The 21199-nt window shown below is 44.0% G+C and overlaps 1 protein-coding gene across 1 annotated transcript in view; it reads left to right on the forward strand.

Moving 5' to 3' along the window:
• Positions 1-21199, forward strand: part of LOC138268283 (NACHT, LRR and PYD domains-containing protein 12-like) — a 953091-nt gene that overhangs the window by 715082 nt on the left and 216810 nt on the right. The gene's annotated exons all lie outside the window — the stretch shown is intronic.

The raw sequence follows: 21199 nt of genomic DNA on the forward strand, positions 1-21199 counted from the left end.
AAGCAGGTACATGGCGTGACTCAGAATCCAGCACCACCTGATGCTATGCTGCTTTCAAATCCAGTTTTGTATACCATTTCCATTACCATGACCCAAAACTTTCCACTTCCAGTCGGGGAAGTGAAAAATGTTCCACACATATCGCATTATTTACACTTCTCAAATCAATACAAAGTCATAACTTTCCAGAGCTTTTCTTTGTAAGAACCATCGGAGACAACCACAAAGTGGCATGGAGTGGTTCAATTATGCCATCTTGCTGCATTTTTAATGAAATATTTGTCAAACCATCCCTTACACTGAGAGGAACATTGCAAAGTTTGTGCTTAATAGGAATCTTTAACCTTCATAACATGTTTGACATTTTGTATTTCACCTACCTCATCCCTGAATACAATAGTAAACTCAGAAATCCACTGAACATTTTCATTAGACACCACTGCATTAGACACCATTCTCCCAATGTCAAGACAATTTTCTATAGAGACAGGTAGTTGCTTACCAAGTCTAATGACAATTTCAGAATCAGCCTGGTGCCACCAACTAAGTACATTTATGCCTTTCCTTGTCACATAAACCTTCCCTTTGATTGTTTTATTAGAAAAAACAATGTTAGCCCAAAAATACCATTGCAAAGGAATTCTGTTTACTTCAAATGCTGTGGTTATCAACTCAGGAGGTAACAATAATTGATTTGACCATTTTTCAATAAATTTAGTGATGTCAATAATAGCTATTCTAGCATCTGAATCAACAAGTAAAGGTAAATTGATGTCAATAATAATAAATTCCAACGGATCTTTGTAACACTTAGTATTATTCTCACCTTTTATCTCAAAAATATTTACTGCTAAAGTTAGTTCTTCTGATCGATTTTCTGCAACTTGTACATTTTCACCAAAATCTTGACTTTGTACTCTTCTAATAGGCATGCCCCTTGAATTACCTCTACTGGTACAGGTACTAGAACGTCTACCAGTCCTACAGACCTTACCAAAATGACCTAATTTTTTGCATTGATAAGCTGTGAAGTAAAATTGTCAAACTCACAATATGAAACTAACACCTTTAAGGACGTTATGTATGTGTCAATAGATTCACCTGGTGCCTGTATTCTGGTGAAAAATTGATGCCTACATACTACTAGATTGAGTCTGCCCTCAAAATGAACCTCTAATTGTTTAACCACAATTTGATATGTATCTAACTCCTCAGCCTCTTCTAGATTTATATCTGGTAAATGATCAAAAGTGTTTTGTCCCTCCACACCAAGATCATAATATAACAAGTTTCTCTTTCTGTCAGTGCAAAACCTTTGACCATCAGTTGCCCCTAAGTAAGCATTAAATGACCTAAGCCACAACTTCCATTTAAGTGGGGGTTTTACAGGCTCCTAGAGGAAAGGTGGAGGTGGAGTAACCGTTTGCATCATTTTGTAATTACACAGAATAAAGCAAAGTCAATTTTAAAATGTAAAAAAAAAATCATAAAATACTACAACATAAAAACAGATTGTCTATGAAGTCCAGGAATATAAAATTAACATCATAAATTAGCGTGACAATCGCTGAGAAAAGTAACCATAACTGAGTTTGTTTCCACATCCACCAAAAAGCATGCTAATCGCTGTTAGCACTGTCTATTGCCACAAGGTGGCACCACTGCATAAGGGATAAGCATGCTAATCACTGTTAGCACTATAACAAGAAATGTGTGTGCCAATCGCCAATAGCATGATGAAACCCCAGAAGATGGCGCTGTAGGCGTTTAAATACAGGAAATAATCTATCCCTGAAGAAAGCCAGAAGACCAGAGAAGTACTCTGCCAGATAACGCTGTATCCTGAGTGCTTCCCAACTGATACACTAGGTATGTTTTTAATATTTAGAATACAGTTCAATATAAGTATAAAAGAAACTGCCTCATGCACACTGCGTTGAATAAATGTATGTTGTAATGAATAAATAAAACTTCATTTACTGCTTATTTTAAAAATCAAACTGCTGCCTTAAGCACTCAGAGTCACCTTGCCATTGGAATTGCCACCACAAGAGTTTAATGTTGGTGGAATATAATTTAAACCGGACAGCCTCCTCACCGCTCAGCGCATATACAGTTACCATAAAATTGGCAGAACTTCACAATTTCACCAACACATGATGAATCTGCCAAGTGCTGAATAATGTGGGCAGATAATCTCCTGGGCTCAGTATAAAGCGTTGACACTTTCCAGAAAAAATCACTATCTTCTTAAGCCATTCCCTCTCGCCAAATATGATATTATTTTAACAGGAAATCCAAGGTTTGTTGGTTCAAACTTCTTTATTGAAGAAGAAGTTAAACAGAAGACAAGTAAATAAGAATAGAGCCCAGGAAAAAAGCTTCTGGTCCCAACAGCTCTCCCGTCTCATACCTCACATTCTTCCCAGCCTCAGCTAGGAGTCTAGAACCCACCTATGTCATAGCTCCTGTGACACACATATTGAAAAAAAACTAAGACACCTGACAACATACTAGGCAACAGTCCATACCACGGGGGGCGGAACATGGCGGATGCAACTCCTTAGAGCTCCCACGTCCCGCCCGAGAGTCCGCAATTATCCTGCAGTCTTGAACATGACACAAGCCTAAGATCATAAGAAGGAAGCCGCAGGGACCCGTGTGAACCTATCGGGCTCCCTCTTAAAGGCCTCCGGTGATCGGAACTCGGCCGCCCACGGACAGGAGTGGCAAGGCCTGGCCGGGCCTGGGAGGAGTCCTGGCCTCCCCCCTCCTCGCTGCCTGCCTTGAGAGAGCCTCGGGTGGCAGCACCACGGGGATGCCCTCCCCCGCAGCGGCTGAGGTACCACACGGCGATCCTGGAGGATCGGAGACAGCCTGGAGCGACTGCTGGTGGCGGTCTGGGCAACCCTGAAGTGGTGAGGAGCTGCAAACGGGTGCTGCCCTGAGGAGCTGTAGGGGGCTGAGCGCCTATGCGGTGAGGGTAGGAGAGCACCGCATCGGCCCTCGCAACGTGAGTGACTTGCCCTACGGCCAGCGACCCCCCTCTACCCTAAACTGCATAAATGATGGCAGCCCTGGGAGATGGGGCTGAGTGGGGCCTAAAAGATTGACTCTGGAGAGCAGAGGGCTTGAGACATTAAAAAGGTTGGCCCTCCACCCCTGGACTAAGGCAAGAGAAAAAGGGGATCCACCGGCTAGTTCCTCCTATTGTGGTCAATGCCTGTTGCACTGGACCAGGGCTCCTAGGTGCAGAAGGGTATCGCCCCTGCTTTCAGTGCTTGAAAGGAGCAAACGGGATGGGATGCAATAAGACTGCCCGCACTGCGGCCCGCCGGTTGGTCCCTGGGGCACCCCTGACACAGACGGATGGGTGTAATGGATCTGGATCTAGGGACTGCGTGCCCTTTAGCATTTCTCTTCCTCCCCCTGCAGAAAAACTTGACCTGATCCCCCAAGAAATCCGTGCTATTGAACATTGCATTGACACAATTGCCGCAGACCTCGGTATCCTGAAAGACGACCACAAGAAATTAGCCACTAAGGTACGCACAGCGGAGGGCACCTTCGCAGAACTGGCCCCCCAGCACGGGCAGAACACCGACACCATCTCTGACCTACAATGTCAGATCCAACAACTTCATAATCGCGCAGAAGATGCCGAAGGTCATGCGCGGCTAAATAAAGTGAGCATCGTAGGCATGCCTGAAGGGGAAAAGGGTGCCAATCCCAACAAGTTCATTGAAGAGTAGTTTCGATCAGCAGTGGCCCCACAGGGTCTATCAACTATTTTAGTTGTTGAGAGGGCCCACCGTGTGGCTCCATGTCGACCACTTCCAGGAGCTCTGTCCCGTCTGTGGTAGCGCGGATCCTGAATTACCAGGATTGCAACCACTTACTGCAGGTGGCCCACAAGGCATCACCCATCAAGATAAACAACTCGGTGGTGTCCTTGTCCCCGGACTACACCCTGGAAGTGCAGAGACGTCATGCATCATACCAGGCTGTGAAGAAGCAACTATGTGAAGAGGGGTTCAAATATGCTCTCTTATTTCCAGCGCGATTGAAAATACTTCAAGAAGACCGCTTCTTGTTTTTTGAGACTCCTGAGGCAACATGGGACTGGATTGAGCGGAAATATCCTGCGTCTCGTCGGCAGACAGGAAATGGGGGTACCCGGACCTGATCCAGCGAGAAAACTGGACAGCGCAAGCGCTAACCCAAAGCTGCGATATCAATGGTCCCCTTGACACGAAAAGCCCTAGAGGGCAGGGCATCAGCACTGCAGTCAGTGAGGAGCATGGAGACCAGACTCAGTTGAACGCCCTCCTGTCACTCAACCTCCTCCCTCTCAGACGTCGAGTCGAGCTCCAACATAGCCTTGTTCCCCTCCATTACTCCACAGACCGCAGACACCATCATCTAACTCTACATGTATTGCACTACATGGTCCCCAAGAACAACCATGTGTTAACAAGCCCTGGCATTCTTCATGCAGGACTGTAAACAGCCCATCTGGGCACCGCAGTTCACATCTCTACACGCTGTTATGGGAAGGCCAATGCCTCCCATATGTCTTGGACTCAACGGAACGGACTCTGGGATCAACGTACAGCCTGCCATGGACCAACTGGAGCCTATCTGACTCATGCCTCGCTGTGGGCCCCCCCCCCACGTGCAATGGCAAAACAGGTTATATTCTTAAGTTAACCGAAATTTAGGTTGAACTTTGGTCAAACAGTTGTTTTATGTTGGACCTAAAAGTTGGGGTATATAGCTTGTTACTTGACCTGCTGTATGATGCATGGGTGAGTGGGGGGGTACACAGAGATAGCCTCCTGCACAACAGCATAATGGCATCGACACCACACCGTTCTAATATTGTGACATGGAATGTCAGGGGATTGGGTTTTGCTCAAAAGCTTCACAGGGTGCTAGCCCAATTACATCGTCGTAGGGCTTCCATTGTTTACCTGCAAGAAATGCAAGAAAAAACATTTATCCTTACCTGAGGTTGCCTGGCTTAAGGCTAAGTGGAGAGTCCAAATAGTGGCCACCTCTTATTCGGGCTTTGTTAAAGGCGCCGCCATCTGGATTCAGGCAGGACCCCCCTTTCAGATACTGAACACCAAAATAGACGCCATGGGTTGTTATGCCCTATTAATGGGGCAATAAGATGGCACGCAGATGGTTCTGGAGAGCATATACTGCCCCAACACAGAACAGAATGTGTTTCTGCAACGCCTGTCTACAATATTAGCTGAATGGTCACATATTCCCTGGGTCCTAGGAGGGGACTTTAATTCAGTATTAGATATTACTCTGCACCGCTCACATCCGCCCCTACCCCCACACTGACTCAGTTAAACAGGCACAAGCCCAAGCAGCTTGGACCACTCATTAGGATCTTGTGGCCATGTGGAGAACACAACATGTGGGGATGAGGGAATATTCCTTCTTTTCCCCACCACACAGGTTACATACCGGTTAGATCAAATCCTTTGTCCCACCCAAATGGATGGGCGATTCACAGACTCTTTATACCTGGCTAAAACGTTCTCAGATCATAACCCCTTAGAAGTGACAATCCAATGGGGGCACATCCCAGTGCCAGTTTCTATATGGCGCATGCAGCAAACACACTTAGAGGATGTGGCCTTTTTGCGACATGTTACACACTGCCATTGAAGAATATTTTACCAGGAACGAGGGTAAAGCCTCGTCTAGAGTGGGAGGCATTCAAGGTGGGTATCAGAGGAGTAGCCATTAAGACCTCTGTGGGGTCCAAAAACCAAACACTGTAGGAGCTGATTGGCATTGAGAACTAGATGGGTAAATTGAACGGGAGGCCATAGACAACCGCAACCTAGTACCTGATTTACTTGCAGCCAAAATACAACATGGACATTCAATAATTAGGACATACAATAATCGAACACACGCTGAGGGGGACAAAACTGTTCCTTTACTAACGCGATCAATACAACCTACAACCTCCCAGGGAACCTACTCCGGTTCTACTGGTAATATCGACCTCAGGTCAGCACTGCTCCACAAAGCTCAAGGTCAATCAAGCATATCAAGAGTATTACAGTTACTTATATACTGCCTCCCCCCGTCTCCCCCGTGATCATTGTGAAGACTTCCTCCGGGACCTCAAGCTTCCCCGCCTTACCGGCGATTGCCACACACAACTGGTGCAACCTATATCAGTGGAAGAGATATGATTAGCCATAAGGGAGATGCTGCGCAATAAGCCTCTAGGTATAGATGGATTGCCTATCGAATTCCACTCGACATACGCCCCACAGCTCATCCCAAAACTGCTGAAAATGTATGAAACTGCGTTTGAACTCGGGAGGCTCCCAGAAACATCGAGTCAAGCCCTGGTCACCTCATTATTAAAGCCATGACGCACACCAACGAAGCTTTCCTCTTATAGACCACTCCCTATACTGACCACAGATTACAAAATACTCAACAGGGTGGTTGCCCAGAGGCTATTATCGCTCCTCCCTCAACTGATCGCAGTTGACCAGTGTGGTTTTATACCACAAAGGAGTACTTACCTAAATATCCATTGCCTGTAGCAAGTAATGGAAGTGGCAGTCCCTGACTTTCCTAGGGCGGGATGCTACTCGTTGGATTTGCGGCAGGCGTTTGACTCCTTAGAATGGGAATATCTCTACATGGTATTAAGGAAATTCAATATACCAGAAGAATATATCAAATGGGTTAAGGTATTATACTCCCACGGCCAGAGCAAAGACAGGCGAACATATTTCTCCATCATACCACATATTCCAGGGAACTCAGCAGGGCTGCCCGCTTTCCCCATTACTGTTCGTCTTGGCAATGGAACCACTCGCTCAAAAGTTGAGACAGAAAGGACGTAACTATGGAATACTGGGAGGGGGTCAGGTACACATAGTATCCCTCTGTGCTGACGACATGCTCCTATATGCATGCGACATGGAGAAGGAGCTAGACAGAGTGAGTCACACCCTCGAACAGATTAGTGCAATCTCAGGCCTGAAAGTAAACGATTCAAAATCCCTAGCGTTTTCATTCCGGAAAGGGGTGCTCTCCACTGACACAATTCCCTTGGGTACACGTGAGATCCCAGTGGCTCATCAAACATTTACATACCTGGGTATTCAAATATATTGCTCTCCCACTGATCTGCTAGAGGGTGATTTGAAAAAAAGTAATAGTCTCTACGAGCACAGATTAAATTCTGGACATTGTTGCCCCTCTCTATAGCCGGGCTCTTGGCACTAGCCAAGATGGTAATGCTTCCCAGGTTACTATCATTCTTTGTGAACCTCCCAATTTGCATACCACAAGCGACTTTTAAAACACTAAACACATTACTGATAGAACTAATATGGGTCACTGGACGCCGCTGCATAAGTCTTCAAAAACTACAATTGCCTATGGACGAAGGGGGAATGGGTGCGCCCGATTTCCAAACATACTGCATAGCAGCGCAGCTCCAATGGCTGGCACAATGGTTAGCCGGCATTCACCTTCAAGAAATAAACTACACACAGGCACAACTAGAAAAATGCGATTTATATTCGCTGGTCCTGCCTGGGAGTCCCATTCGCAGTCGGCAGCTGCCACTGCTGTGGCAGAATGCGATATGGTACGGGCACAAGACGCTTACACTAACCAAGAATCTGGTGCCATATGCCCCCCAACATCCCCTTAAGCGGTTTTCCCACCTCATCTGGAATGTTTCAACGGCTCGGCTGAGGCATTGGAAGGAAAATGTTTTTTCTACCGTAGGGGGTCTATTTGAAGAGGGCCACCTACTATCCCACAAAGAGTTTATAACTCAGATACAGATCCCAGGTAGCCGATTTCAAACGCATGCCAGGATAGTGCACTTTATACGCCAGCAATGGACTCCTAATGAAGAGGAGCCCAAGACACGTGCACTAGTACAGGCACTTTATAACATGGGGTCGGGAAGGCATCTGGTTAAATGGTTGTATAGAGCGCAGCGCTCCTGTTAGCACGTCAGAGCCTTGATAAAAAAACTTACAAGGAGACAGGCCTAGGTCGATGAACCTTTGGACCACGTTCTGCTTTTTTGGCATCACAGATCAATAGATCAATAACCTAATCAGTAATCGCAGTAACTATTTAACAAGATAATCAATAACATCCAATACGAATCAATAAATTGAACACACCATGACCTTTCAGTCATGAATAACAACACCAATTCAGTTAAGTGTTAGGATATTTATTTCCCTATTGGTTACAATCTAATGTCATTTCTGTAATCTCATTAGCAATAAACTTCATTAGACCCTTTTAATTAGCAATTCAGAATGCAGTTAATCATCGCATAGAGAATATTCATTTAGTATTTAGGCACGTCATTAATATGAAGCAACTCAGCAAAGATTTGTTAATATGATTCAACAAAGCAAGAACTAAGTAATTTGTCTGTTTGCGTCAGTTCTTTGTGAACACCTTAACTAACCTCTAATTAGCCTCAGCATGTTGGGCTTCATGCAAAACAATTTAGTAAACATGAATTTGGAAGCCATCTAACTATGGCCTCTATCAAAAGAGCAGTTGGTACCTAGAAAGGAAAGGCAAACAGACAATTACAATTTTGCATCAGATAGTTACAATCCAACAGATCAGCAAACAGCGTCAGTCTTGGTCCTCAGGACATCAGCAGAGTTAGGATGGGGCAAAGTCTCAATATAGCATAGCTAAGGAATAGGAACTTCCCTCATATGAAGGAGAAGTAAGTATCAGGTAAGGAACAGGTAGAAGATGGTTTAAAGGATCAGGTAGAATGAACAGCAAAGTCTCAATCAGCAAAGTCTCAAAAGAATGGCTTATTTTCCCCTTGGGTCGTGCGGTTAAATCAAAACTGTCTAATCTGCCCTTAATTCCTCATTGGGTAATAATTGGTGCATCGTTATCTCTGTCCAATACTTCTCCACGCACTTCACCAGAATTTTCCACAAACCACAGTTCTCATGTCACTGATTGGTCCATGTTATTGACGTCTTCATCGGTCGGAATGTCAGGTAAGAAAAGTTACACTTTACACTCCAGTCAGTGCCTCCATTGTTTTCTCCTACTCAAGGCAGCCCTGCACCTGTTACAAATTACACCGTTGCATTCAGAAAGAATGTCTTCTTGAGCAAGTCGGGTCTCATGAGTAAGAATTTACTACGGTTACACACACATAACTTCTGGAAAAGTACAGCTTCGTCCTTCAGAAAAACAGCACATCGCACGTTTAGAAAATAGTTTAATATGAGACCAGGCAGCTAGGCCCAGACTCTCGCTAAGCTAAGGCCTATTGATTAATAAGCTAACTCTTAATATATAACTCTAGTTATGTTACGCTAATACAAATTCAAAACATTAGTACACAATTAATTCAGAATTAACAACTTTCATTAGTCTTCGCATACATTGGTAGCCACTCCCCGTGGGCACATTTCAAACGTGTGCATTATTTTCTATGTTAACACATTTTCTATGCAGCTTGATCACACAATACATTTCAAGCCTTTTCATGTTAATATTGTTTTGAAAGACACACTCCAACAATCCCTCCTCTGATGACTCTTGTCATCACACAAAACTTTCCCCACAAATTTTACATCCTAAAATTCCCTCATCTCAATCTCTTGCTTTATTGGCTTCCCTTTGATTTTGCCCTACACAATTTTTCCCTTTGTTTCTCTTCCCTCCTCTTATTATTTTTCACCATCTTCAATTTTATTCTTTTGCTAATTTTACATGCCACCCACAATACAAATAAGCAAGCTATAACAATCAATATCCCTGTATTATTTTAGACAATATATCATGCCAAATATTACTAATCCAATTTCCCACTGAAGCAAATCCCTTTTCAACCTTTTCCAAAACACCTGGTTCCTTCAATTCCTTCAAATCTGTACTATCCGTAGTCAAGTTAGTAAGCATACTTTTAATCTCATTACTATTATCTGGTATGTATGCACAACAATGACGCTCATTAAGCATTCTACAAACTCCGCCATTTTTCGCTAAAAGAATGCCTAAAGCAAGCCTGTTTTGAAGAGTCATAGCCCTCTCCGCAGCAAGTTCAGTATCCATCAGGAGTATAGCCCCTGAAAAATTTGTCAGCATGTTATCCACAATAGTAGACAACTTCTGAATCTTTATGGAGTTTAAGATAACTCCCACTGAAGGAATTATCGCCCCAAATATGTCTCCTACTACACCAGCAGCAGTTTCTCTCTTCTGTCTAGTACGATGTAATTCAGACAATTTCGGAAACCTTTTCAAATCGTCAAGTTGATATATCTTTGGGAAAACTATCCCCAAATAACATGTCCTATACCATCCCTTTGGAAGATGGTAATAAGCATTTAGTCCACATATGTAATGGATCCCTGGGATCGCAGGATCCTGTCCATTTAACATGAACGTCCATTTACTCTGAAACAAAAACACATGCTTACATTCACTCATCCCCACAAACACATTGTCATAATATGACTTTGGCCTAGTTATGCAAAGCTTCCCTACATGTAGTGCATCTAAAGCTAGCTTCCCTTGCTTTCTAATTGCACCATAACTTTCTCTACGAGCAAAAGCCCGCTGCTGCAATCCTTTCTCTAGTTTACCCTTTAATGCTGTTCTTCTATCTTCCGTGTGAACGAAAAAGCTTTTCTCTCAGGTGTAAGCAAGCATGTCAAATTATTGCCGTGTGCAAAAGATGTACTAATCATTAACCATTAATGTCGCCTCAAAGAATCCTTTAACTAACTTTATACTATAGTACCTAGCTACCCCACTCAAATCCTCTATTATAGGCACATAAGAAAACACAAGGTCATAGTTTGAGTAAAAGTATTGAATTTCTTCCTGGTTATAGAATCTTGTTAGTAACAGACCACAACTTATCCCATAGGTTAGTGGTAGACTATGATAGGTAACCCCCTCTTGTACTGAAACAGGAATCTGTGTACACACAAAGCAATCTTTTGTATCCATTGTTTCAACATACTCACTCAGCAAGCCATAGAAAACGTTAGTGGACAGTTCCCCTTTTGCGTTAGTTCCCTCATGCAAATATCTTGTATCCAGCTCAAACCTCTCCCAAGCTGTTAGTGCAGTGGTAGTCTCAGAAACTGTAGCATTGTTAGTCTCATTCTTATCCATTAGTGTCATACCCACAACCATAATGAATATCACACACACCTAAACCAACACCCAAATATTTACAACGCCTACTCCCTCTATTATCTTGTCTAATGTTAGCCATTATCTGTAAAGAATCAGAAACTGAAAGTTGGTTAATTCAAACAACAACAGAGGATGGTTAGAATGAATTTTTCTCCTTTTCTCTTTTTTTTTTTTCTCGCCGCAAAGTCAAAGCAAGTAATTATTTACAGCTTTCAGATTCACTACCAGGATCCTTGTCGATTCAGGTTAGCAGCTTGTCAAAATCGTTTTTCAAAAGTCAATTCAGGTTATCAAAGTCTCATCTGGTGAATTCTCAGTCTCTTTTCTCAATGTTCTTTTCTCTTTAATTCGATCCTTATACCAATTCAGTCTCTTTGGCCAGACTCAGGTGCCTAAGTACTGACTTGGAATTTCTCGATCAAAGCAAAACGCCAAGTGGCTTGTTGCCACTCAGCCGTCATTGCATACGCCCATTCAGGACCCATGTACCTTCTGTTTGCTACTCTCTTTCTTTTCAACTTGCGATCACCTTGCAACTCTCCTTCACTTAGATCTTCTCTCCTTGTTGTATCAACTTCTTCCTCTATTGCATCTTCGACAACCACTTCTCCCCTGTTTACTTGCAATTCTGGCCACTTATCTCCTTTCAGTGTCTCTCGGGTCTTTGATCTTTCCTGTGGCAACCCTTCGCCCTCCTCTGCCCTCCTCTGGCTCTATGGTGTTTTCTCTTGATGGACCTGCAATTTGCTCAGGAGGAGTTTGGACCCTCTGACTCCTTTCCACCTCAACTCCTTCGCCTTCTGGGTCTGTAAGGTGCTCTAGCTCATTCCCATAATCGTCTACTTCTGGGAGAAGCTCCCTCTGATTAGGCTCTCCTGCTGCCTCAGTTGAGATAGGCTCACTGTCACCCCTCTGGACCTCTTCTCCTTCGTCTCTTACTGGAGTTACCAAGCCGTCCTCAATGGACTCTCCTTCTGTCTCAGTTCCCCTTCGATCACTCTCCGGCCCTGAGACTGCCTTTTATGTTGTTGGTACTTTCAACAACTCAACTTCCTCATCAGTTTGACACGTCACCTTTTTCCTGTGACTGGCATGGATCCAGTTTGGAATTCCCGCACACTTCACAGCAGTAGTAGTCATTAGTATCACTTGATATGGCCCCTTCCAACGTGGCTCCAAACTCGCCTTTCTTACGTGTTTCTTGATGACAACCCAGTCACCAGCTTTCAGGTTGTGTCCTGGATCATTTATCGGTGGCAGGGTGGTAGCTTCCATCTGGTGAGAAAAAAGAGCCGACCACGTCAGCCAGACCCCTGCAGTACTCCAACACCATATCATCCGTGATATTCACAAGAGCATTCGCAGGCCCTGCGAGCAGCCTCATAGCTCAGCCCATGAGAATCTCATGAGGGGACAGTCCTGTTTTCTTGTTAGGTGTATTTCTCATTGACATTAACACCAAAGATAATGCATCGGGCCATTTCAAATTCGTGGTTGCACACATTTTTGCCATTCTTGACTTCAGGGTACCATTCATCTGTTCCACTAGTCCTGATGCTTCAGGGCGGTAACTACAATGCACTGTTGCTCAATGTTCAATGCTGCACACAATAGCTTAACCACCTCGTTGTTGAAGTGACTTCCCCAATCTGATTCTAAAGAGATCGGAAACCCGAAATGTGGTATCAACTCCCTAAGTAGCAGCTTTGCTACTGTGAGGCTGTCATTCCTGCGTGTAGGGCATGCTTCAATCCAATGACTAAAGATACACACAATCACCAACATATACCTCAGTCCTCCGCACACAGGCATCTCAATAAAATCCAATTGGATTCTGCTAAATGGACCTCCAGCTCTCCGAATGTGGCTCAAATTCACCACTGTTCCTTTCCCCGCATTCATCTGTTGACACTATGCCTTCACACTGTGTGAGGCTTTGTCCAACTGCTGCTACTGCACGCAGACAACCCGGTAAGGCTGCTGCAACTGGGTCCAAAGTAGCTGAAATATATGCTACGGATCGGTTTACACCTCCATGGACCTGTGTCAGGACAGACAAAGAACATGCATCACTTTCATGACAAAACAGAACAAAAGGCTTCGTGTAATCAGGCATACCTAAAGCTGGAGCCCTGCACATGCTCTCCCTTAACTCAGTAAACGCTTTTATTTCTTTCTCTTTCAACACTATGACATCTGGCTCTTCTTTGACTGTCAGTCTCACCAATGCCTTGGAGATGACTGAAAAATTTGGGATCCACTGATGACAGTAACCCACCATTCCTAGAAATATCCTAACATCTCTCTGTGTTTTTGGAGGATTCATCTGTAATAGTGCAGTTACTCTTTCCCTGGATAACTTCCTCAACCCTTTCTCAATCTGATGACGCAAGTACTTCACCTCTTTCTGGCAATATTGCAATTTTTTGGGGGACACCTTGTGTCCGTTCTTTCCCAAATGATTCAGTAAGGCAATCGAATCATACTTGCACTCATCCCTCGTTTCAGAAGCAATCAACAAATTATCAATGTACTGCACTAGAGTCGATTGAAAAGGCAATTCAAATGACTCCAAATCCTTTTTCAGTATTTGATTGAATATGGAAGGTGATTCCGAAAACCCTTGAGGAATTCGACACCAACTGTAAACTTTGTCCAGGAATTTAAAACTGGAGAGAAATTGGTTGTCCTCATGAAGAGGCACAGAAAAGAACGCTTGGGACAGATCCATTACTGTGAAGCATTCTGCATTGTATGGAATCTGAAACATAATCACAGCTGGATTTGGCACTACTGGACAGCATTTCACCATTATGTCATTGATCCTCCTCAAATCTTGGACAATCCGAACCTTCCCACAAGGCTTTCTCAGTCCCATTATTGTGAATTACATGGACTGCTCATCACTTCCTTCAAGACTCCCTGCTTCACAAAATCTGCAATCAATTGCGCCACCTTTATAAGGACATCCTGCGCCATATGATACTGCTGTATCTGGGGAAACACAGCATGTGGCTTCACACTGACCTTAACTGGTTCTACTTCTTTTATCAGTCCTACTTCTTTCCCTGTCAAGTCCCACACCTTCTCTTGAACTGTTCCCTGCAAGTCTGCCGGGAGATCAGCCACTGTTAACATCGGGAAGAAGTTAATCAGAGGATATTCCTCGTTTGTAGTCTCAGTTTCAGGCTCTGAAACCTGTTCCGCTTCCCCTTCATCATCACTGTTGGTCTGGACCTCCATCCCTTCATTGGAACAGGTGATCCAACACCTTGTCTTGCACAGTAAGTCTCTCCCAGTAAAGACACAGGACTTGAATCACAGACCACAAATCTGTGCAATCCCTGGAAAGTGGCAAGCTCAGCCTGAACCGGATCTGTGATCGGGTTTGTCAGGAGTTGGTTTGCTACTCCCACTACCTTAACTGTACGTCCCGAAAGAGGCAGTTTCGGAACCTCTGCAATTCTGACTGTAGAACGTGTAGCTCCTGTGTCAACCAAGAAAGAAATCTTGTGACCCATTACCTTCCCTTGAACATAGGGCCCTTTCTGGTATACCTCTAAGGACACTAACAGCCTACATTCTTCACTATCTGAACTCTCATCAGACCATTCATCGTTTATTCCATTCTTGCCACGCAATGGAAACTGTTGCACTGTGTTATTTTTACTCATTCTTTGACCTTTGACCTGTTGAGGAAGCATCACCTGTTGCTGTTCCATTGGCGCTAAAGGCACTTGCATTTGCTGTCTAGGTACCATAGGAACCTGCTGTTGCACTTGTTGTAACTGCATCAGCTGTATACGCAGCATCTGCACCTGCTGCATGAGTTGAAAACCCTACATTTGATTTACATTATTCTGAAAATTTGAATTAGGACCTCTCAGCCTTGGTCCTTTCACATTTTGAAATGAACTGACATCATTGCTTTGTTGAGCAACACCCTCCTGCACCATTCCCACTTCCAATGCCCAACGACCCCGCAAGCATGACAAGGTAACATCTTCTTCATTCCCTGTACATCTTATTGAACTACTACAGTGTTCAAATCTGGACTTTGGTTCACAAAACCTCCTCAACCTCTGCCTCTCATCTGCACCTGAAACATCCCAGTTCCTTGCAGCTGTTGCACCATCTGCGGTAGACAGCCTTCCTGCATCCCTGACTGTGCTGCCTTAATTTGCATCACCATCGCTTTCAACTTTCTCTGCTTTAACTCAATCTCGTCACTACAGTACTTCGCATACTGCAACACCTCGTCAATCGGCTTGGCTTGCCAGCAAATCAAGTGACTCTTAATCATCTGGCTAATCTCAAGTCTCAACCCTTCAACAAACCTAAACACAAGGTGATTCATGTCCTTCTCCTCAACAACCTCTGTACCACTGTAATGCTTGAACGCCTTCAACAACCTCTCATAATAGGCATGTATCGACTCCTTAGCTTCCTGAGCCGTCCGATCAATCTTTTGCCAATCAGTATTCTTCAGCGAAACTCTCGATTTTAAAAACTCAATCATCTTATAGTAATACTTCATCACCTCAGGAGACTGTGCTCCTGTGATACTGTCCCTTGCCGGCTCCTCGGTCGGCCAATCCACGCTCCTCTTGCACTCAAGCCACAAATCATCTGGAACTATGATCTCAAAGAGAATATTCAGGTCTTCCCAGAGACATTTTGCAAGTTTAAAAAACCTGTCCGTCTGCTGATACCACTCTATTGTCTTCTCCCTCAGCCTGGGAAAGTCATTCGTAAATAATAGAATATCACCTCTAGTCCACGGCACATGGACAAGAACCCCTTTGGCAGTCTCTCTCATTGGTAATATCTTTACCGTACCGGTATCTGGTAAGGCCTTTGCTAGCTCCTCTACACAGTCACTCTTTCTCTTGTCTCTTTTCTTCGCCCATCTGCCTTCCCACTTCTCTAAGGCTCCCCAAACTTGTGCACTTTGTAGTATTCCCTTGAGATGTGCCTTCATCCCATTAGACCTCATGTGTTCAAAATCCTTAGGCTCAAAGTCTAACCTGTAACTCCTCTTCAGATGTTTGGTATTTTCTAAATCTATGCCATATTTATCTGCCAAATTTGCCAACCTCTGGTGCACCCTGTTAAGTTCTCTAGTTATCTTTGGACACAAGTATCTCAGTTCTGCTTCTGTGTATGACTCTAACCTGTTCACTCCCATGCTCCCTTCAACAAGTTCATTTGCCTCCATGCCAAACCTCACAAAATTCAGGTACTCTTCTCCTTCCGTTCTCCCTGCTGCTGCAGGAGTAGTCTGTGGGGTATTAAGCTTATCTAACCAGTCGTTCAGCTGTTGCGCTGTTAAACCTTGTAATGAAATATTCCCAGCCTGCGCTAAAGGTGTCTGTGTTATATTCACACTCGAGATCTGCGGAGTTAACAGTCTCAAAGCTGTCTGTCTCATTGCTTCTGGAGGAGCCCCAATCGGACTGAAGTCTACCAGGGACCTAGGTCCTTCAAATGTCGGTTCCACTGGAGTCATTCCTTGGGAGCTTCCTACGAACCCTCCTCTTGTCATAATTTGTGTCTTTACCCCTTGATCGCATACACTAGGCTTCGCCTGCACATACAATGGTACTTGTGGACCAACTGTAATAGGCAAAGATATGGTGGCTGGCATCTGTCTATTTCCCAAACCCTGTGAAGTATTTACTCCCATATTCTGGTTCATTACTGGTGCCATATTTGATTGCGGCCCTGTAACCGAGGTGTAATTCGGAATTATTTGTTGTTGTACCTGGGGCAGTAAAGGTGGAGTTGGATCAGTCTGAATCAACTTTGGCCGTCCATATACTTGCTCTGTCGGCACCATCAGATTCGTTGTAGTCTCTAAGATTGGGACATCAGGGTAAAGTCTCTGAACCTGTGGTGGCTGCAGCTGAGATTGCATACCCTGAGCAGTGGACATGCTGAAACTACTCTGCACCGGAACTGGCGTCGAGACAGGACTAACCTGTGCCGTATTCGTTGTCGCCTTTTCTTGGGTCGAACCTGCAGGGCATGTACTAGTACTCGGTCTGTTTTCGTCTATTGCATATGGCGGTGGTCGTCATTCAGTAACTGATTAAGGAACTCATCATCGTCTGAGTCATCTACCTCTGACCAGGGCTTCCTAGCCTCTTTCTCTTTGGAGGGACTTTTGTCATACTTACAAGTAGCTTTCCCTCCCTTTCCTTCACTTTCTTGAGCTGTTGCTGGAAACAGCCTGACCCCATCTATCGTCTCTCTCCTCCAAACTCTCTGTGCACTGTCCCACCTAGCCTCTGCTAGTGTCTTTTCTGCCTTCCTCATTCTCCTCTCATATTTCCGTTGCTGTTGTCGTATTGCCATCAGTTCCCAAATTGCTAATGCCTCAAACTGTGCTGGCTTCGGAGGTGGCTTCATCTCATTTAGCACCCTCCGTAAATTTTCCAAAACCCTCAAATTGAACGTTCCGTGCTCCGGAAACACCACACACCCTTCTTTCTCTGTCGCTGTGCACCATTGCTTTAGCCAAAGACCAGGCACGACCCCCCTTTTCCTCCATTACAGCCTAAGCCGGTGTATCCTCTGGCGGTGTAACCTCCCCTACACTTGCGGTAATATATACGTCCCCCCTCAAAGTGCTCTTTAAAGCCTTGAAAAGTTTCATTTTCGCGTCTTTTATTTTGTTCAGTGACTTTAATTCCCAGAACTCTCTTCGCCTACCTTCTCAACCTATTGCCTCTCACGGATGGCGGCCAATCCGTGCGCGACCCTTCTCACTAACCAACCTATCCCAGAGCGGCTCCAATGACGTCACACTCACACGCACTGCGGCTGACAAAGTCTTGCGGCTTGTCCTCCTCACTCTTGATTCACACAAAAACGAATGCAATATATTGCGAGCACCAACAAAAACAAATTCAAAATTTCCAGTTTACTACGGGAAAGGGTAACACAATAGCTTCAGAACTTTACAGAGATTTCGCTTAGCCTCAGCCACTACTCTCTCCTTCTCAGATCCTGCACTCGCAAGCAAAATTTGACCCGCTGATTTTACTCTTGACTTGTCAATGGATTGTTCTAGTGCACTTTAGAACTCACCAAATCTCCATCGAAGTTTTTATTCACTCACTTTGACTCAAACTCGACTTGTCGATTTCACCATCGACCTATTAAACCATGCGAATTACAACATAAACCAAGTGTCTCCTACACTTTATCAATATACTCCGGAGTCTTAGACCACGCAGGGTCCGTACATCATCAACAACCATGTGGACAATTTTTCGAGCACAAAGCGCCACGCTCACATGAAGATCGCGGACTTCCCTACTCTCAAACTGCGGAGTACGCACACTCCTACTAAAACATCATCATCTGGCCTAAATCCTCACAACTTCACAATTCACCAGCGGTATACATAAGATGTGCAAGCGCAAAACCTCCTCAATCCACACTATCACTAGAACGCCGAGAACATACTCAAACTCCCTTCAGCAAGCTCAGAGATTCCGGGAAAGTCATTTGGGACTTAGGGGCACATCATCTCTCCAATTTGCATAATTGAAAAAAGAATAATTTTTCCCAAAACCCAATTTTTCCGATACACCTAGCTTACTTCCAAACCACGCTCATCAATTTCATCAATTCCTACCAGACCTTTTGAACTGTCAACTCTATCAAACCGTAGTCCCTCGTCCTGTTAGTGTGTCAGAGCCTTGATAAGTAAACTTACAAGGAGATACGCCTAGGTCGATGAACCTTTGGACCACGATCGGGGACTTCCCAGTACGAGATGTCTTTTTGGCATCACAGATCAATAGATCAATAACCTAATCAATGATCGCAGTAACTAATTAACAAGATAATCAATAACATCCAATACGAATCAATAAATTGAACACACCATGACCTTTCAGTCATGAATAACAACACCAATTCAGTTAAGTGTTAGGATATTTATTTCCCTATTGGTTACAATCTAATGTCATTTCTGTAATCTCATTAGCAATAAACTTCATTAGACCCTTTTAATTAGCAATTCAGAACGCCGTTAATCAACACATAGAGAATATTCATTTAGTATTTAGGCACGTCATTAAAATGAAGCAACTCAGCAAAGATTTGTTAATATATGATTAAAAAAAGCAAGAACTCAGTCTTTGTCTATTTGCGTCAGATCTTTGTGAACACCTTAACTAACGTCTAATTAGCAACAGCATGTTGGGCTTCATGCAAAACAATTTAGTAAACATGAATTTGGAAAACATCTAACTGTGGCCTCTATCGAAAGGAAAGGCAAACAAACAATTACAATTTTGCATCAGATAGTTACCAATCCAACAGATCAGCAAACAGCGTCAGTCTTCGTCCTCAGGACATCAGCCGAATCACCAGCAGCAGAGTTAGGACGGGGCAAAGTCTCAAAATAACATAGCTAAGGAATAGGACCTTCCCTCATATGGAGGAGAAGTAAGTATCAGGTAAGGAACAGGTAGAGGATGGTTTAAAGTATCAGGTAGAATGAACAGCAAAGTCTCAAAAGAATGGCTTCTTTTCCCCTTGGGTCGTGCTGTTAAATCAAAACTGTCTAATCTGCCCATAATTCCTCATTGGGTAATAATTGGTGCATCATTATCTCTGTCCAATAATTCTCCACACACTTCACCAGACTTTTCCACAAACCACAGTTCTCATGTCGCTGATTGGTCCATGATATTGATGTCTTCATCGGTCGGAATGTCAGGTAAGAAAAGTTACACTTTACACTCCAGTCAGTGTCTCCATTGTTTTCTCTTACTCCAGGCAGCCTTGCACCTGTTACGAATTACACTGTTGCATTCAGCAAGAATGTCTCCTTGAGCAAGTCGGGTCTCATGAGAAAGAATTTACTACGGTTACACACACACACATAACTTCTGGAAAAGTACAGCTTCGTCCTTCAGAAAAACAGCACAGTGCACGTTTAGAAAATAAAGTTTAATATGAAACCAGGCAGCTTGGCCCAGACCCTCGCTAAGCTAAGGCCTATTGATTAATAAGCTAACTCTTAATATATAACTCTAGTTATGTTACGCTAATACAAATTCAAAACATTTGTACATAATTAATTCAGAATTAATAACTTTCATTAGTCTTCGCATACATTGGTAGCCACTCCCCGTGGGCACATTTCAAACATGTGCATTATTTTCTATGTTAACACATTTTCTATGCAGTTTCATCACACAATACATTTCAATCCTTTTCATGTTAATATTGTTTTAAAAGACACACTCCAACACTCCCACTATCGATTAAATTTAACACCCCTCCTGGGATAAATGGGAATCAGAATTGGTACGCTCGTTACATGACAAAGAGTGGAGATTCCTATTAGAACATGCATCACATATACCACGCAATGCTTGGTACAAATTTATCCAATTTGTAGTATTCCACAGGGCCTACTTAGCTCCAAAAAGAATACACTCTCTTTTTCCAACTGCAAAATCCACATGTCCTCGTTGCCATGCTGAAGAAGCCGACTTCCTCCACATGCTGTGGGCCTGTCCATTCATGCGACAATGTTGGACAGGAATCCGTGACACACTCCGCAAGATCACCGGTTCCTCCCATTGGGATTCAGCAGATCACTGCATATTAGATCTTTACCCCAGGCACAGGAAGGCAGTAGTAGCCCCCAGATTCGTAGACCAAGCACTCATCCTAGCCAAGCATGTAATTACACTCCGCTGGAAGTCACTGACTCCACCTTCCGTACTTATATGGAATACGGACTTACTCGTTTGGGGGGAGGCAGAAGAGGTGGCCCTGCGTAGGGAGCAACATAGGGGACTGCGGAAACATCCCATATCAACAGAATGGGGAGTGCTACTGGAGCATCTTAGACAATTTGGTTCCAAGGTCACACAGGAAATTGCAGTTGCTGCAAATGCAAATGGATCTAGCTGAATTATAATTTACTGGCTTACACAACTAGCGAACC

This window comes from Pleurodeles waltl, chromosome 12 (genome assembly GCF_031143425.1).
Source record: "Pleurodeles waltl isolate 20211129_DDA chromosome 12, aPleWal1.hap1.20221129, whole genome shotgun sequence".
NCBI classification, from domain to species: Eukaryota; Metazoa; Chordata; class Amphibia; order Caudata; family Salamandridae; genus Pleurodeles; species Pleurodeles waltl.